At 44.6% G+C, this 6,081-nt stretch overlaps 1 long non-coding RNA gene across 1 annotated transcript; it reads left to right on the forward strand.

Annotated features, from left to right (window-relative positions):
* The first annotated feature begins 430 nt into the window (after positions 1-430).
* Positions 431-3,338, forward strand: LOC120969541 (uncharacterized). Its single transcript, XR_005763831.3, has 3 exons — positions 431-543; positions 835-900; positions 1,915-3,338. It is a non-coding gene; the product is annotated as an uncharacterized lncRNA (long non-coding RNA).
* The last annotated feature ends 2,743 nt before the right edge of the window (positions 3,339-6,081 follow it).

Genomic DNA, 6,081 nt, shown 5'->3' on the forward strand with positions numbered 1-6,081 from the left:
CATCAATTTTTTGTTTGTGAGAGAGCTCTTGCGATGTTACTTTTGGATGTAATTTTGCAAGAACCTCAAACGTTTGATAGAGTTCGTTGTCGCAGAGTTTCATTGTGAAAAACTTGCCGGCTCGTCGGTGTTGTGCGTGTGGCCGCTGCCTCCGCCCCTGTTCGCCGGCGTCGCCATGCGCCGATGCCCTGTCGTTGTCGACTGAACTGGTTGAAGAATGCCCGACACGCGGCGTAACGATCGTGTCTTGTTGCTTCCCGGTGGGTGTTGGGCCTATTCTTTGGGTATTGGGCCTCCTGTTGTAGCGGGCCACGGGATGAAATTTAGTATTTACCGCCTTGCCCTGGCCCAAGTCCCTTCCCCCGACCCGATCTCAAAAAAAAAAAGATTAATGCTCGCGCTGGCCATAATAAAAAGGAAAACCTCCCTGCCGCCTGCCGACGCGCTGGTTCCTCCTGCCGACTCGAGGCGGCGGCTGCTCTGCTCCTGCGGAACGCTCGCCTCGCCGCGGCAGTCGGGTCGCCGGCGCGGTCTCCACCTCAGGTGAGCACTTCCCCGTGCCTGTATTCGCCGTTCCTCACAGGATCCCGACGACGCCGGGTCTGTAGAGTTCAGTTTAACAGTGGAATTGCCGTAGCGACGTGGACTAATAGTGTCTTGGTGGGTTTGATCTGTTGGATCGTGTGTAATTTTAAATGGTAAACTGCTATTATTAGTTGATTGAGTTCTAATTTTAAGTCTGTCCTGCTTGTACCGTTTCTATTGCAGCTAAGAGTGGTACCCCTCGTGTTTGCCGCCGTGATCGTTTTAACAAAATGCATGATTTTCTCTCAGGTTCTATGGATGGCAACTTCACTTATTAAGGCTCAATATGTGCCGCTATACTGATTGGGCAAGCAGGTCTGGTCTCTGCATATGTAGCCTCCTCCTTTTAAATTAATGAAAATAAATATCACATTCCTTTTGAGAAATAAATATCACATTTGGTACCATGGCAATTATAGTTTCAGTCTTGTTACAGCTGTTTCTCTTGGCCTGAGCAGCGACTCTGTAAGTCTGTATTGGCACCGGATGATCCGGTTGCTCCAGCAGAACTGGAGCAAGCTGATGCAAATTTTACTTGTTAACGTCGTATTGAATGTGGTTCAGTGATTTTAAATAAACACACAAACAAATGGAGAATCTTCACTGATAGTGCATGATATTTGCTCCTGAAAACAAGTATATCATTATCCTTACCTTCATCTGAACCACTTTTGGCATTGTCTTTCTGAGAAAAAACTTACCACATTATAGTTTCCCCCTTCGTTCACGTATTCCCTTTTTCATATGTGTTCCATAAAATGATGCAAAACTCAACCACAATCATCTTGATACATCATAGCCTAGAGAGAATAACTCTACCATAGTCCCCAAGGCTAGCTGATTTCATATAACCTGTTTGGTCCACACTTTTTAGGTTACTTGTTGCAAATCTTACTATGGGAGTCAGCCCTTTTTAGTTTCTTCAATTAACTATGTGGAAGTGGAAGGTTTAACCAGTCCTACTACTTGGGGCTTTCATGTTAGTACACGAAAACTGCCCCCCACCCCCACCCTCCGCGCCCAAAAAAAGCACGAAAACTGGGTATTCATATTTATTGAACGCTTGGGTTTAGGAACTTCTCGTAACTACATATTCCAAGACCTTACTTCAGTTAGGAAACCATGCAACTATTGAGTGTATGCATTAAGTATGAATCTTTGGACCATATACCCTGTGCATTACAAGTTTTTATCACCTTAATGTTGCTTGGAGTATGACTATATGAAAAGAGGAAAGGAGGAGTGTCTCTTTAGTTGCTCCTACTCTTTGTTCGACCATAAAGTACAGTTGTTGTTAGCCTATTATATTCATTTATACTGATTTTCCAGGGAAAACTAGAGGAAGCTGAGAAGCTCTTCACGGCAGCACTGCATGAAGCTAAAGAAGGATTTGGACTGAGAAATCCACATTCTGCATCGCCTCTGAACAACTTGGTAAGTGTTATGAAATAAGGATTTTAAATAACATATATGCTTCTTTCTAATGAATGGAGCTGCTGTGCTCATTTAAGTCCACAAGCTAGCTTATTAGATTGCCGCCGTGAGAGCACCACATGGGTGTCCATTTGCTAATCCACGACTTGGGTATTCCAACCAAGGATACTCGTTCGCAATACCGCGTTGTATTCATGCATAACTATTATGTTTTATGTCATCATCTCATGGTCATGAAAATAGGTTGAAAGTGCTAGTTATCGACTAGAGGGGGTAGAATAGGCGATTTTTAAGAAAGTCTTCAAAACATGGAAGTTTCAAAGACAAACAATGAAAATGAACCTAATAACATGCAGCGGAAGGTAGACTACACTAGGCAAGCCATAGTCAAGTATTCAATGAAGTGAAAGCGCGAAGACTAATAGCAGCTAAGTAGTAATGATCAGGAAGGAAGATAGTATGAAGCCAAACAACAATAGAAGTCACACAGTGAAGTCAAACAGGTAGCACAGGCAGACAATGACTTCACGAAGACAAACTGTAAGTAAAGAGAGAGAGAAGATAGAACCGGTCTCTTGGAGAGGACAAGGATTTGTTGGACCAGTTTCAGTTGCTGTGACAATTGTACGTCTGGTTAGGGAGGCTGAGATTCAACTCAGAAGACCACGTCTTCACCTTATTCCCCTTGAGCTAAGGACACCCAGTCCTCGCCCAATCACTCTGGTAAGTCTTCAAGGTAGACTTCCAAACCTTCACAGACTTCGTTCACCGGCGATCCACAATAACTCTTGGATGCTCAGAACGCGATGCCTAACCGGCCGGAGGATTCACAGTCCTCAAGTGTAACAAGTCTTCAGGTCACGCGGACAGAAAGACTTCAGTGATGCCTAACACTCTTTGGCTTAGGGTGTTTTGGGCTTTGTCCTCGCAAGGATTTCTCTCTCTCAAAAGCTTCGGAGGTGGGTTGCTCTCAAACGACAAAAGCCATGCACTAACTCTGAGCAGCCACCAATTTATGGTGTAGGGGTGGGCTATTTATAGCCACTAGGCAACCCGACCTGATTTGTCCGAAATGACCCTGGGTCACTAAGGAACTGACACGTGTTCCAACAGTCAGATTTCAAACACACGCGGCAGCTTGACTTGGGCTACAAGTAAAGCTGACTCATCCATCTCTGGATAAGATTTGCTCTCATTGTCTTCGCTCGAAGACATAGGATTTGGTTGAGCATCACTTCAGTCACTCTGACTTTGTTCACTTGGACCCCATTTAACAGTACGGTGGTTCCTATGACTCAACAAAGAAGAAAAAGAAACTACGAAACAACAATGTCTTCGCGCTCCAAAGTCTTCATGTGATGTCTTCTCATGTCATAGTCTTCAATGTGAATATCTTCACATACCACCATTGTCTTCAATGTCTTCACACATTTTTAGGGGTCATCTCCGGTAGGTAAACCGAATCAATGAGGGACTACTACCTGTGTTATCCTGCAATTCTCACAAACACATTAGTCCCTCAACCAGGTTTGTCGTCAATACTCCAAAACCAACTAGGGGTGGCACTAGATGCACTTACAATCTCCCCCTTTTTGGTGATTGACGACAAACTGGTTGAAGTTTTCAACGGGGTTAAAAGTATGTGAAATTGTAAAGGATTAAGATAATTGTCTTCATAAGTAGCAAAAGGCTCCCCCTGAAGATGTGCATATAAGTATTTTGCTTCTGGAATGCAAATGCACATGGCAGGTTGTACTTGTGGAGATCCTCTTCAACTTATGAAGACAATTCGTCATGCATGAAAAGATATAACAAAGATAATGACATGCATAATGAAAAATGGACGTCTGCAATATGACTTCGTGCGGGATTTATCAACGCATATGCGGAATTTATCATCGCATCACAGAGTAGCAGAAAAAGTAGCAGACGACCATCAAGTTTAGGTGTTACAACTCAAAGAACCAAATGTATCAAAAGCGAGAGTTGTAAACACTTGGCAAAAGTATAGCAACCATCCATAAGGACCAGCTTGAAGACTATCAACTCATATGCTTCTCCCACTTTTGTCAGTAAGGACCAAAAAGGTTTGAAGACATAGAGCATCTACTCGTTCTTATGAGGAGTAGGTGGTGAAGCAGCAGGATCGTCGTTGAGGTTTGGTGGTGCAGAAGAACTTGGTGTAGTGTCGATACGCGCCGAAGTTGGAGGTGGGGAAGTAGCATCATCTTGGTCATCAATGACTCTGGCATCAACAGTTGCAGCTGAGGAAGAATAGTCAGAGTCTTCAAGTGAGGGAGTCTGACGCAAGACAGCATTCCTGGGAGGAGTGGAATCAAACTTGAATCTTTCGGTGAAGCCATCGTCTTGAAGATCAGCTTCAGCACTGAGCAATGTCAAACTCTTCCAAGACCTCCGACAGGTTTCGTGAGTGACAAATGCATTCTTGGTGGCAAGGTTGCGAATGCGATTGACATCCACCAAGAGGCTTTTCATCTGACGCTTCAGCCAGTCGTGATGCTTATCCTGTTTTTGATGCAGGGCAACGAGAAGCTCTCGGTCGTTGAGAACACGAGAAAGCTTCCGAGGCCTTTGAGCAATTGTGCTTTCAGTGGCTTCAGTTTGGGCACGATGAGGCTGTGTGAAGCTTTGGTGATCAGCATTGTGAAGATAAATTGGCTCCTTGGCAGGCTCTGGGTAGATGGCTTCGACAGACATATCAACCTCTGGCAAGAATATCAGATGGTTGCGCGCAGACGGCTGATAGTTGACGGCAGAGTGAAGCTTGATAAGGCGCATAACCCATGGAGCATAGAATTTCAATCCAAAAAGATCAGAGCCAGATGCAGCCAATTGCCTGATGAAGAAGTCTTGAGCATTGAAACTGATGCCATTGAAGATAGAGAAGACCAATGTCTTCATTGCTCCTTCAAGCTTCGCTGCAGGTGAATGTCCCTTGATGGGCCATAGAGTTCGCCTTATGATATGATAGATCGTGCGTGGCAGATACTCTAGGTCTTCAACAAAGAATTCCCGTGGATATTCAGCGTCGCGTGGCAGTGGCTTCATCATGCTCAGCATTTGGCTCATGTTGGGCTCAGGCTTCTAAAAATGCTCTCCAAAGCATTGCGGTGAAGCTGACAACCAGGCTCATATAGTTCACTTGGAGTGGGCAGGCTTGTGAGCTCAATAATATCCTAAGCTTTGGCTTCATGGTGTATATTTCCTGTCATCCACTCAAGGATCCAAGTCTTCGGATCCCTGTTGTAGCTGCGAATGTGGAGTGTAGCATAGAATTGTAGCAGAAGCTCTTCATTCCAGTGCTCTTTATCAGACACAAATTGCAGCAGACCAGCATCTCAGAAACAGTCAAGGGCTTCTTCTAAGCAGGGCAGTCCAGCAATAGCTTCACAGTCTAGACGCATATGGGGAAAGATGCGCCCTTGATCATAAAGAACACATGAATAGTAACTGCGCTGCTGATAGCTCCAGAACCGATCAGATGAAATTCTTGGCTTCGAGTAGGGATTCTTGGCACTATCAAAGAAGGTGTTGTGTGCAATGAAGCCATTTGCATTGAAGGATCCTGGTGAAGTTGCAGTACCTGGAAACCTCGGCAACCTTGGCTTAGGATTCTGGACCTGAGCCTTGTGCTCTACATGATAGTCAAATTGTGGACCGGCAGCAGGTGGAGGAACCACAATGGGCCATCTGACAGTAACCAGTTGACCACGATCAAATGCTTGCTCAATGGTGTGTGGCCTTGGAGGCGATACAGGAGCAATGGCATTGGCATTAACTTCAGGCTGCCGATTTGCATCAGGTGCAGCATTGGCTTCAGCGTTGGTTCCAGATTTGTATGAATCCAAGAATAGGTACAAGTGAGGGATCTAACTACGTGTGAAGCATAATTGAATATACTAGGCATAATATGAGATGCAGAACATGATAGATCCAAATTTGTAGAGGCAGAAACCACTTTTGGTAAGGAAAGATGAATCCATCAGATCAAAAAGACAGTAAAAAGAGAGTTTTAATTACCACACGATGAACTGCTAGACG

Source organism: Aegilops tauschii, chromosome 7 (assembly GCF_002575655.3).
Source record: "Aegilops tauschii subsp. strangulata cultivar AL8/78 chromosome 7, Aet v6.0, whole genome shotgun sequence".
Classification (NCBI taxonomy): domain Eukaryota; kingdom Viridiplantae; phylum Streptophyta; class Magnoliopsida; order Poales; family Poaceae; genus Aegilops; species Aegilops tauschii.